Source organism: Mesoplodon mirus (assembly GCF_964341445.2).
Source record: "Mesoplodon mirus genome assembly, chromosome: 2".
In the NCBI taxonomy this organism is placed as follows: domain Eukaryota; kingdom Metazoa; phylum Chordata; class Mammalia; order Artiodactyla; family Ziphiidae; genus Mesoplodon; species Mesoplodon mirus.
The window spans coordinates 206,391,396-206,404,703 of record NC_138977.1 but is presented as its reverse complement, the minus strand read 5'-3'; the positions used below and the strand labels follow the sequence as shown (position 1 = coordinate 206,404,703).

At 41.7% G+C, this 13,308-nt stretch overlaps 1 protein-coding gene across 1 annotated transcript in view; it reads right to left on the bottom strand.

The window, feature by feature from the left end:
• Positions 1 to 13,308, bottom strand: part of SORCS3 (sortilin related VPS10 domain containing receptor 3) — a gene marked incomplete at both ends in the record, with an annotated part of 605,283 nt that overhangs the window by 268,196 nt on the left and 323,779 nt on the right. The gene's annotated exons all lie outside the window — the stretch shown is intronic.

Here is a 13,308-nt window from a genome sequence, read left to right as displayed (position 1 = left end):
GGGAAAAACCACCACAAAAGAAGGTCGTCATCCCCTCCATGTTACATCCTGGTGGCAATGCCTACTAGGGCCTCCCCTCTCCCGTTCAGTGTGCTTGAGAAACAAACACCTCCTGTGTCAGGAAAGAAATGTGCCATGGGCACAGCTCACAGCCTTAGATATTTTTGCAGGCAATCAGACTATCGGATCAATGGTGTCCTTTTGGCTTTTGCCGCGTGGGGATTATCAGGCTCCCCTTCTTCCTGTGACTTCTATGCAGTCACCAAGTCTGCTTCTATTTTCAAATCCCTCTATAATTTTCTCCCCTTTCTTTTCAACTCCAAAATTATTATCTTAATTTAGGTCTTCCTTATCTCTTGTCCAGGGACAATTTAAGATCTTTGGATGTCCTAAACACTGAGATACCTTTTGGTCTCTCTACCCCTCATGTACTTAAAAACTATAAAACAATAAAATAAAAAGTTTTCCAGTACACTGATGTGAAAATAGCTTTTTTCTAGATTTTTCTTAAAAGTTGAGAAAGCTTTCTCTAGAAAGTCAGATTTGCACTGAGTTGTAAAAGATAAAGGGATAACTAGATACAGAAGGAGAAAAGGACTCCCAGAGGGAAGTGTCTATGTCAAGGTATTCTGGGCTGAACCAAGAGGATACATTTCCATGTTGCATGAGTGAACAAAGGTCTTGGGAAAAGGGCTTGAAAGTAAGACAGCATCCAAACTACGATGGTCTATGTGCTGAGCTGACTTTATCTTCCAAGCTATGGGGAAGCCAATGACGAATTGTAAGAATATGTATAACACCTTCAGGTCATTCAAACCTCTTTCTGTGAGATCTACTGCCATTTTCAAATGCAAAGAGAGAACAAAAATCAAGCACCAAAAACAAAATCAAACACAACAAATCGGGCTTCCCTGGTGGCGCAGTGGTTGAGAGTCCGCCTGCCGATGCAGGGGACACGGGTTTGTGCCCCGGTACAGGAAGATCCCACATGCCGTGGAGCAGCTGGGCCCGTGAGCCATGGCTGCTGAGCCTGCGCGTCCAGAACCTGTGCTCCGTAACGGGAGAGGCCACAACAGTGAGAAGCCCGCGTACCGCAAAACAAACAAACAAACAAACAAACAAAACCCCACAACAAATCTAGCTTATACAAGCAAACTGCCATGATTCTCAAAAATAAGTTTCTAGCAGAGATTTCTTTCAAACTGTTCCCCAGTGTTCTCCATGGCCTGGGCACCATCTTTTCTCCTGTGCCCTCCATGATTCCCTAACTTAACCCAGGGTCAAAGCCCTTGAGACCTTCCTGACCAGTCTCAGGGACTCTCATGAGGTTTCCATCCCAGGGATAAGCCTCACCCTCACTTCCTTAACCCCCCACCCAGCTTCATAGCACATCCTTCCTGGAGGCTGGTTCCATTCCACTTGCCTCAGAAGCAGTCATGCTACACAGAGGAGACTCTTACCCTCTCCTTACACAGGGCATTACAGACCCAAAGGACAGTAAGACTTTCATCACTTAGCAACCTGGACATGCATTTATGTTATCGGCTAAATTGTATCCCCTCCAAATCCATATGTGGAATGCTAATCCCCAGTGCTTCAGAATGTGACTATATATGGAGATAAGGTTTTAAAGAGTTAAGTTAAAATGAGGTTATTAGGGTGGGCCCTAAAGCAATATGTTACATATAAGAAGAGGAAATTAGGACACAGAAACACACAGAGGGAAGACTTTGTGAAGTACAAAGAGAACAGCCATCTAGAAGCCAAGGAGAGAAGCCTCAGAAGAGACCAACCCTGCTGACACCTTGATCTCAGACTTCAAGCTTCCAAAACTGTGAGATCTTACATTTCTGCTGTTTAAGCCACCCATTCTTACAGCAGACCTAGCAAACTAATACAATATGTGACAAGATGGGGAACAGGTTTGTGTTTTTTTTCACCATAATTCCTCTTTGGGGGAACTCTTCTTATTTCACGACTGCATGGATCTATGTAAAGAGGAGTCATCAGTATGACCTAGATGGCCTGTATTTGGATCTGTGGATGCCTGGGCTTCCAAGAAGTAGGTGCAGATAAGCAGAGGATTTTGTCCGCTGTGAGACAGAAGACCCACTGAAGCCAGGGGAAGGTCAGTGAGTGTGTTAGTTTCCTCTCGCTGCTGTAACAAATTACCACAAACAGTGGCTTAAGACAACAGGAGTTTATTATTTTATAGTTCTGGAAGTCAGGAGTTCAAATGAGTCTCGTGGGGTTAAAATCAAGGTGTCAACAGTGTAACAGGGAAGAGCCAAATATGACTAGATGTTGGATCTGTTTCTTTTACTTTAATCTCTGCTTCCCGTTGCTTTTGTTCACTAAAAGGCTACTGTCTCTACATAATGGCCTGCCTCGGGGAACCCTGCCCCTCTGCCTGAATGCTAAACCAAAGTGCCTTTGTTCAGGGAAATATCCGGACCCTGTCCACCTGTGGATGGCTGCAAGAAAGAAGAAATTAACACATCCCCTCCCTGAAGCTGGCCATTCCAGGGGACATTTGCAAAACTTGTGGCCTTTTTACTTTACTTCCTCATCTCCTCCCCCTCTCTGTGCTATAAAAGAAATTGGCATCCAAACCCTGATAAGATGGTTATTTAGAGACATTAGTCTCCCATCTTCTCAGTCTGCCAGCTTTCCGAATAAAGTTGCCTTCCTTGCCTCAACACCTCGTCTCCAATTTATTGGCCTGTTGTGTGGCGAGCAGAATGAGCTTGGACTTGGTAACGACAGGGCTTTCTTCCTTCTGGAGGCTTTGGAGGAGAACCCATTTCCTTGCCTTTTCCAGCTTCTAGAGGCTTCCTGCATTCCTTGCCCCGTGGCCCCATCTGCAAAGAACATCATTCCAATGTCTGCTTCTATTGTCACATCTCCTTTTTAAACTCTTCTGCCTCCCTCTTATAAGAACCCTTGTGATTACACTGGGCACACCTGGTAATGCAGGATACCCTTCGCATCTCAAGATCCTTGCCTTCATCACATCTGCCAAGCCCCTCTTGCCCTTTAGGGAAATGTATTCACAGGTCTGAGGATTCAGAGGTGGACATCTTTGGGGGAGGGAGCATTTATTCAGATTATAACAGTGAGGAAAACTAGAGGGTGGCACAGTCCAGAAGGAACTTAGGAACACAGAAATGTCAAAGGAGGTGAAAATTTATATGCTGTGGCCCCTGTCCTTGACCTCAGAAATCTTCTGCTACCACCACCAATCACAAAATGCTTGTCATAGTTGGTTAGAGTTCCCCCAGGAGCAGACACTGAGACAAGAACTCAGTAGTTTATTTGGGAGATAGTAGAGCAGTAGAGAGATTACAGCCAATGGAGGGCAGTTAATATATAGTACGTTATAAAGCCAGCTAACTCTCTGGGCAACTAGAGTTTAATCCCATTGGAAAATTCTGGAAAAAAGTGTAAAACTCTTGGGAGATGTTCCACATGAGAAACGAGGAAACCATGGTGTCGCTACACCAAATTTTGTTGGTCATTGGCTGAGGGCTGCTCCCACATGTTAATTCCCTGGTACTTCTACAGAAATGGGTAGAGTAGCCGCTAGAGCAAGGGTCCCAAATGGCCCCGAACCCCCCACCCCGGGTTGCACAGCACGTGGTGAGCGGCAGGTGATTGAGCGAGTGAAGCTTCATGGGCTGTTCCCCATCGCTCCCCATCGTTCACATTATGGCCTGAACCATCCCCCCCATCCCACCCCACCCCCCGTGGAAAAACTGTCTTCCATGAAACCTGTCCCTGGTTCCAAAAAGGTTGGGGACCGCTGCTCTAGAAGCTTTGGGGAAAGCCCGCCAGCAAAGAAATGCAAATCTTGCAATCAGAAGTCAGTGGGAGCATTTCTATTACAATGGAAATACCAAATGGACATGGGCAGGACATCATCAGTGTCTACTAAAATTAGATTTCTCATGGAAATCAGTGACATGGCTGAGTTTTGCATCCTCATTGATGTGGGGCTGAAATAGTCCATAAATATGAGGTAACAGCTGACATCTGGATTGCACAGAGAATAAGCACCAACAGAAAGCGACTTCTGTGCTTGTCTTACACTTTATGCCTATAAACCGGTCACTACTGCAACCCATTCTACAGTCTCTTCCACTGAAAAATCAGCCCTGAACTCCTTGTTTTCTGGCCCCCATTCAGGACTTCCATAGCGTCCCGTTTCCAGTATTTCCCTGGTCCAAAGTTAATTTCCCCCTCCTCTCCCATTCCCACCGCATTTGGCTTAGACAGAACATCAATCTACAGTGCTGCACATCTCTACTGCTCTTTTGAGTAGACAAAAATATATTGGATAGAGCTTCCCTCCACCTACAACTTCCTCCCTTGATTAAAAAAAGAAAATTAAAAAAGAAATTACAAAAATAAAATCCCCAACTGTTATTTTCTCCTTTCATTTCACTCCAAGTCCTCAGCCCTTCCCCTTCATTCTCAGCCATAAATCAGGCATTTCTGGAGTTTCCATGTCCAAATGCACAAGGACAATATGCATGTGGGTACTTTTAAGTAAGAAATCAATGTTCTATAATTTAATTTTCTCCTCTCACATTAAACCTGCCATTCTTCACATAATTGGAGTGATAAATGCAGAGTCAGACTTCATCTTCCTGACTTTAATACCTATCAGTACTCCAAATGCAAACAATTGTGACATTCGACTTTATAAAAATTACCAAGCACACCAACTTCGCTTAATTAAACCATTTAAAAGTTGCTTTTGTTACATTTAATGAATGATATATTACACTGCAATGAAACATGCAGCGATACAAATACTTCACAATGCTTCCAATTAAGACTCACTTCACTTATGCCAATTGACAACACAAGTGTTCCACACTTCATTCAGTTTGTGCATTTTAAATGAACTGGTTAGTGAGAAGGGTGCTTCTTTGCTAATGAGTTTTGTAATCAAGGCATCTATTTTAATTTCAAATTGGCTAGATTGGGGGAAATTGCTAGACTAAATGACTGGTACTAATTAGGATTATAAAAATATTCATCATGCCATGGAATTAACATGGGGGTCTGATTTTCCTACATTTGCATACAGCTTGAGTTTTGGGGGAAAAAATCTTGACAAATTGTCTTCTCTTTAGCAAATTGAACAAACACTATATCTGTTTTAGCCCTTCTTTTCATTTAAAGCATAATACATATTCATGGTTTGTAAATGAAGTTAAATGATTACCATGTTAAAGATGTCTCCATAAACTTCCTTAAAAAACCCAGATTATAATATTACCTATATGAATTGCAAAGACTTGTTTAATCTACATGTTAACCCAAACACTGGAACAAATGGATGGGAAAAGTGTGCAAAACTGGATGAAACCCAAAAAAAAACAAAACAAAACAACTGCTTTGTTGTTTATTTTCTTCCAGAGGCAGAATTACCTAGTCCTATGACCTATCATCAGGAAGCAATTTGATGGCTTTCCTACTCAAGGTTCCACCTCGGCAAGTGCCATTGGCTGAGGGACGTGCTAGAAGGAACTAGATTCATCTGAAGGTCTGGTCTCTGCCCAGCTGATTTTGTCGTCTCACGAGTACCATGTTCTCTGGGGTTAAGGTTCAATGTAAAGTGGCCCCTATGGAATTCTGCCCTGAGGTGGTGGAAAGTCTGTCCATCTACTAGCCAGAGCAAGGTGTGGTGGTCATAGTGGGGGTGTCTCAGCCAGGCTTAGAGGAGCAGGCCAGGCCCCTCACTTTCTGGGTGACCTTGACCAGGTGGATATTGCCTTCAAGAATCATATGCTCACCTGTAACTTGGAAATAATAATACCCACTTTGCAGATACCGATGCAGATTCAATGTAACCATGTATGGAAAAGCACCCATCAGTGCCCATAGACAGGAGATACTTAATGACATATATCTCCATTTCTGAGAAGCGCCTATATGTTCAACACCGAGTAACGAAACATGGGGAGCGTAAGAGTCACTAGGCGCAAACTCCAATTCATTGCGTATGTCTGCACCTCTTGGCTCCAGAGTATGTTTCCATTACAGCTGTCAAATCAAATAACCAAATGCTAATTCAATTTTAGGATATAGCCACAAATTTCATCTGAAAAATAACCAGAATAAAGCGCTTCCTTAACATCCATCTCTAGTGCGTTCTTCTAAATAATAAAACCTCTATCTATCACTGAGTTGTAAATAGTAAGGATTGAGGTTTTTTCCAACAAGAATACTTCCTGTTAGGAGAAAAAAATAGTTCCTAGAGTTTCACAGTTCACAAGGGACCACAGTGAAAAGCAAAGCTAAAGAAAAGAGAAACGTCAGACTTGTTATATTCCTAGTTAGGGAAATTTTCCTCTACACCACATTGCCTCTTGAAAATGTAGTTTAATAGTGACTTGAAATGATTTTACCTAAATTGACCTTATTCACTCCTAAAACCTTTTTTAAGATCACTGCCTTATAATTGAACATAAGCTATGTTCAATAAGCTGTTCAAGGTAGATTACTTTTCAGAATTCTTTAATCATAAAATTCATCTATAATGAAATAATACAAAATTTAAAAAACAAATGTTATTAAAAAGCAAAAGACAAACATAATTCCATCATCTTAAGATAACTCAGGTAATGTTTGGGAATATTTCCTAACATTTAAAAATTTTTCTCCTTCCTTCCCTCTTTGCTTCCCTCCTTCCTTCATCTTATTTTATTTGTTACATACTTGTATTCAAGGGGCACTCACTTATTTAATATGAACCATGTATGAATTTATATATACATATAATGTATGCAATATGAGATATACATGTATTAAATAGATATTAATATGTATCCATGTTGCTACATGGTCATCATGACCACCATTTTAATGGTTGAATAATATTCTGGCCAATGTATATATCCTGATTTAAAGTCCCTTAATATCGGGCCTTCAGTAAATTTCCGTCCAGATTTTCCCATTATGAGTGACTCTGATAAACATTATTATGCTTAAATCTTTTTGGTATTATGCTATTGCTGCAGTCTCAGAAGTGAAGTAACTGAATCATTGGATCAAATTTATGAATATGTGCATGTCTTCTGATACATGTGGCCAAGATGTTCACCAGGAAGGAAAACCCATTTGCATGACCATCAATACAGTTTCATAATATGAGTTTCACCATAACTTTGCCAACATTGGGTATTTTTCTTATGGCACAGAAAGGAACACATATTTAAAAATACAACCTATTAATTTTAAATGAGCATCTTTTGAAAGCTTCCTTATGAATTCTCTGGATTAGTTAGACTTACTGAACATCAATAATTCTTGCCTTCGGCTTAGACTAATTCTCTAATGTTAATATTTTTAGAAGTCTCCTTCTCTGTCATTTACCTCACTTGATATCTTCCAACCTTTCTTCCAAAGAATTCATCTTGTGTCTATTTCTTCACCAGTTTAGCCAGCCATAAATCATCTGCATGAAATTAAAAATGACCCAACTGATAGCAGTCCCACTGTGGGTGGAAGGTAATGACTGAAAAAGTGCACAAGGGGGATTCTGGGATTTGGGTCATGCTGTGTATCTTGATCGGGGTGCTGTTTCCATAGGTGTATTCAGTTTATGAAAATTCACTGAGCTCATGATAGGTGCACTTTTCTGTATGTATAGTACACTTTGCCTTAAAATGTTTAAAGACTGACCTGACTTTAAAAAGCCAGGTGCTATCATACCAGGGGGAGTGGTCAAGGTGGAGGCAGAGAATGGAGGGAGGATAGAAGGTGTGGCGAGGTCACGTGACTGGGCCGTAAGTCCAGAGAGGCTTGCAAAGGAAGCAATAAGCAGAAGAACTCCTAGTTCCAACTGGAACACTGGAAACCTAGGGTCAGAATTAGGCAAAGGGATCAGAGTTAGGGACCCTGGGCAGCAGTGTGAGCACTAAGGACCAGTGCACGTGTCAAGACAAGGTCACTCCATATAGGAAGGGGTGCAGGAACACAGAGAAAAAGGTTGCGTTCAACCAGAGGAGGCTGCATTGCGTCACCTCTTACCCACCTGTAGCTGTAGTCACCTCTTTCACCAAAGTATCAATTGCCACGCCTGAATTTCTACCCTGAGAGCATAACTGCTTTGGGAAAAGTGTTGCTGGGAAGAGGTACCTGCGTATCCTTCTTAATACATATATACGCTGCATCTTCCATTCATTATTTTAGCAAATGTTCTTTTCCCTGACAGAACTGTGACAGGTTACCAAAAGGAACACATAGGAGGTAGAGGCAGGGAACTGAAGTCTGGGACATGACATAGAAAAAGTAGGTTTAGGAGGACAAAGGCCACCAGATCCATATTTTGCTGAAGGTTGTTCCTTTGAGCTCGCTTTCTCGCAAGCAAGTAATGTTGCAAAGCCTGGAGATTCTTACTGCACCACCATCACTGACTGCGAGTTAATGCTGTACATTAAACCAGTTTTGTCATTCAGAACTCAGCTCAAATAGGTTAATTCTAACATCTGAATAACACAGTGGCTGTGCCACCTTTTTAATACAACATAGGGCCATTCTTGCTTGGCCCACTGTTTTTGTTTTCATCTTCAGGAAAGTGGCCTCATGGAAACTGGTGTTTCTATGGTGATGGAGATAACGCATTTCTATTGTACTGATGAGACATCTGTAAGATCTGTGTGGGCTCCCCCTAGGTGAGTAGGCCTATGGATTTTTCTTTCTCTTAAATTATGCACATATGATTTTACAGGCACAGAAGAGGACCTAAGGAAAATGCAATGTTTTTCTTTAAAAAAAAAAAAGGCACCCTCAGTTCTAGTCTTATTCCATGGGAAATAAGCTTCAAAACCATGAGCATCCCTAGTTAATCCCCCACAGTTTTGTCCCCACCAGGTGGGGAGCCACGAAACCTGCTCCTGTCAATGGCTGCTGAGGAAAACTACCTTCACCTGCTAATCCTGGAGGCTCTGAGTGCAATTACATTTCTAATCTGAGGGTTTACACGAGAATATAAATGAAAGGAACAGCTTCATTTGTATCCAGCATTCTAGAAGGACAAGTTTAAACTTCCCTTTGAATTTTCAGGCCCTCCACACACCAGACACACCCTAATTCACCAGTGGCCTGCTCGTGTGTGGCAGCACCAGGTAGGGTCCAATCGGGAAAACCTACCTGAAACCACTGCCATCTCCTCTGCTGCAGACCCTATTTTGCCAGGGACCCGACTAAAATTGCATCAGCTTCCTAACCAGCTTGTCACTCTGTCAGCTACTATTGAGCTTGGCGGGTAGCCAGACATAAAAGAAAAACAAAAACAACCACCAAAAAAACCCCACAGTTGCATACCCACCTCCCTCCCAACTACCATAACAGCAACCCTTCATTATGTGCGCTAGTGTTTCAGAAAGTGGTTTTTACGTTGAAATGATGGGCAATTCCAGACCAGTCTAGCCCAGAAGCATATGAAAAATAATAGAGTCTGAAATCCCATTGAGATCCTCATCTCTGATGACTAGAGCAGCTAGATTTGTTAAAGTTTCATTTTGTCAAGAAGATAAATGTTAACAGAGAGCTCTGCAATCCCACCTCTCATGCAGAAAAACAGCTATTTTCAACTCTCCATCTCCGTGGAAGGCCCCCTGTCCAGGATGTATGCATCTGTAAATACATGAGCATGTACCCATTTTTTAAAAAAAAACTATACTGAGTCTTTTGTCAAAATGAGGGATGTTTAAACACCCAGCTTTCTATAGCTATGAGAACAGCACCTATCTCTTAAGAGGACTGCAATGTCCTCAAAACGTATCTCAAAATCTTTCAAAAGTTCTCAGTTTCAATAAGATTATTGAACCATCCAGCTAATCCAAAACATCACAATGTGAGCTGTTTCGGTCACCATCAAGGAAGTAGCCTGATTGAAGCAAAAGAGAATCCTGCTTCTTAAATAATGGGTAAATATACAGCTCTCCTAAGATGTTCTAGAGCTTTGGTTCAGAGAGGAGAGGAGAGGAGTAACTTTTATTATTTCCATCTGGTCAACCATAACCTATTATTTCTGCTATTTTTTTTAATCTCAAAGATTTCTTACAAGGGCTTCCCTGGTGGCACAGTGGTTGAGAGTCCGCCTGCCGATGAAGGGGACACGGGTTCGTGCCCCAGTCCAGGAAGATCCCCGCGGAGCGGCTGGGCCCGTGAGCCATGACTGCTGAGCCTGCGCATCCGGAGCCTGTGCTCCGCAACGGGAGAGGCCACAACAGTGAGAGGCCCGTGTAACGCAAAAAAAAAAAAAAAAAAAAAAAAGATTTTTTATAAAACATCTCCAAACTTCTTATACCCAAGAAAGAATCTCTTGTTTTTACTAAGAACTGAGTCAGTGAATATTAAAATGCAAGATGGCAGGAGAATCTGTAAGGCAGAGGGGAGCTGGCATAGTCCTGTGGCAGGACTCACTGGATGGCCAGAATAGAAGGACTTGGTCAAAGGCCCAAGTCACACTGAGCAGGACACAGAAAGGACTTGGCTAGATCGAGACACAGCAGAATTGGAGAGGCATGATCCTTCAACAGGGTCAAGTGCAAGGTGCATGTGCCCCTACCTCCATACCCCTTCATAGCTTTGGAAGTTGGAAGGCTTGGATCACTTTCACCCCCCACCAGGCCCTGACCAGTACAAGCGAGCCATGTTTCCCAGGTGATTCACAACCTGCCATACAGCAGCTCAAGGAACACAACATCATGTGCAGCTCTCAACTTCTAGACACAATTTTGTTCTATCCAGAAGGTATTTCCTTAATTCTCCAGCAGTGCCTTTACCGAGTAAGAACTCCTAGCAAGTCTCCTGCAGCTTTGGGGTAGTAATTTGGAAAGTAGAGCAATTGGATATTGTCCTTTTAAAATATTATTCAATTAGGTCTTTTGTAATACATACAACTAAAGAGACAGTCTTACCAATTCTAAAGAAATGGCTAGTGCATTTCATCAAAGGCACAATAATGGAAACATTGATTCACTCCTGGCCACAAACATCTCCCTTTGATGCTGCAGTTACCTTAATACTAGCACTTTTCATTTTCTCTAGAAGAAACCAGCACCTCAATACATGCACATCAGAGAAGGCAGCAGTCTGAAGTAAGACATTTGTATATCAATCTCAACCACCCTTGCATCTTCATTTGCTGCTCCGTAGCATCCCTCTCCTTGACTCTAAACCAATAAATTACCCTGAAATAAAGAAAAACTCTGCTGTAAACTGGATGCCTGGATGCTGTTTTATGGCATCTCTACAAATGTTGCCAGGGGCATCATCAGCCTCTTCACAGCATTTATTTAAAAGAGTGGCAGGGCACTGGTTAGAAACTTTATGGACCTAAAGAACACTCAGCCAAAAGATGTCAACAAGAAAGAGAACTTAAGGAAGAAGGAAGAATACATCCGGAAATGTGCAGTGTGATTAGAAAAATCCATCGGCTCCCACTGCCACATTTCCAAATATTTTTACCAAGTGAAAAAGCAACCACCGAGTCAGAAAGTATCTTGAATGCATTATATCCACAAGGGAACTTCACAAGCAATGCCATAGATATTCTCAGTGCTGTGGAGTTGGAGAAAAAGAGGAGTTCTTCTATAGACACACAAGGTATATTGCATTTGGTTTATTAACCTCTTGGCATGAGACGTCTGTTGCCTCTAACCTAGCTTGTCTCTGCATAAGTAAAAACATGGTTTAAGGGTTCTGAGTTTCATCTAAATAAATTACCATACCATTTAACATCCAAATGATTTTTTTCAATGCATCTTCAAAATTCCTGGCTATACTAAGCATCTAAACTCACAGACTATCTGACATTTGGCTAAGTCTTTCATACAATATCCACCTGATGTCATGAAAGAAATGTATTTGCAATGGTTTTTGCTCTTCAAATGTCATGTGGGTGTCCTTAGGGAATTACATTTAGCACCTGGTGCCTACCATGAGGCTCTATTAATGAGAGATATAAAGGTTATGTTGAAATTATTGTTTAAAGGTGCTGACATCTCACACACACACACACACACACACACACGCACACACACTCATTTACAAATTATATATTCAAATATATACTGAGGAGCAACTGTTTCAGGACTTAAAAGAGAACAGAGAGAAGAAACTATTTCAACCAAGGTTATTCTGTAGATATCTTTATACAATATAGTGTTCATAATTATCCATTTCCTTTCACTGATTGAAACATTGTTACATAATAGTTTGGCTTCAAACACTGTACTAAGGTTCTGGAGAAAGCAGGAAATACAAAGAAGAATTAAGTCTCTTAGGTATAAGCTGATCAGCTATAAAGGGCTCATTACCATAGCACCAATGCATTCATCCACTAATTCATTTGCCTGACAAATACCGATGATCAGTATTTGTTATAACTGTGAGTGAAACCAGACACCGTCCTGCCTTCCTAGAGCTTGCAATCTAGTGAGAAATGCAGATGATGCCAAATTCACATCAGTCAATGGAAAATCTCAACCGTGACAGGTACCCTTGAAGGGAAGGGTGCATAGCCTTATGAGAAAGAACACCAAGGGGGATTTAACTTTATCAGGGGAGTTAGGGAAGACGTCCTGCAGAAGTGATGCTACATCTGAGATCTGACAGTGAGGAGGTGTACTTTAGGGAAGAAGATCCCAGGCCCAGGAAAGGGAGCAAGGGGGACAGCTGGGGCGGGGCGGGGACTGAAAGATGGCCATTGAAAGGGAAGTGCTAACAGTGAGTCAGGAGAGAGAAGGAGGGACCAGACCAAGTAGGTGCTAATAGAGCCTACAGAGGACTTTGGTCTTTTTTTCTGCGAGTAATGAGTAAATGCTGAAGGAGTTTAAGCAAAGGCATGAAATCAAAAGATCTACATTTGGGAAATATATTCTTATATTATTATAGTATGAACACATACTACAGGAAATAATAAGGATACCTCCTAGGTTTGCAACTAAATGAGTACAATTAGGGAATACTGGAAGAGAACCAACTATGCTGGGGGAAGGTCAAGAGTTCTTCTTTGAAATATGTTGACTCGAGAAGCTTTTGAGATATACAGGAGACAAGGTCAAGTACACAGCTGGATGTATGGATCTGAAGCTCAAAGGGAAGGACTCATTGGGCTACTCTATCTTGGATGTACTTTTAGAAAACAATGAAATGGACATGTTTGAGGCTTCCCTCCCTTTGCTAAATTGAGAACAATGGTTATATTCCAATTCAAAGCAGCAGGTGTGATGGGATATTCCTAGACTTGGAGTCTGACAACAAGCATCCAAGCCCTGGCTCCTC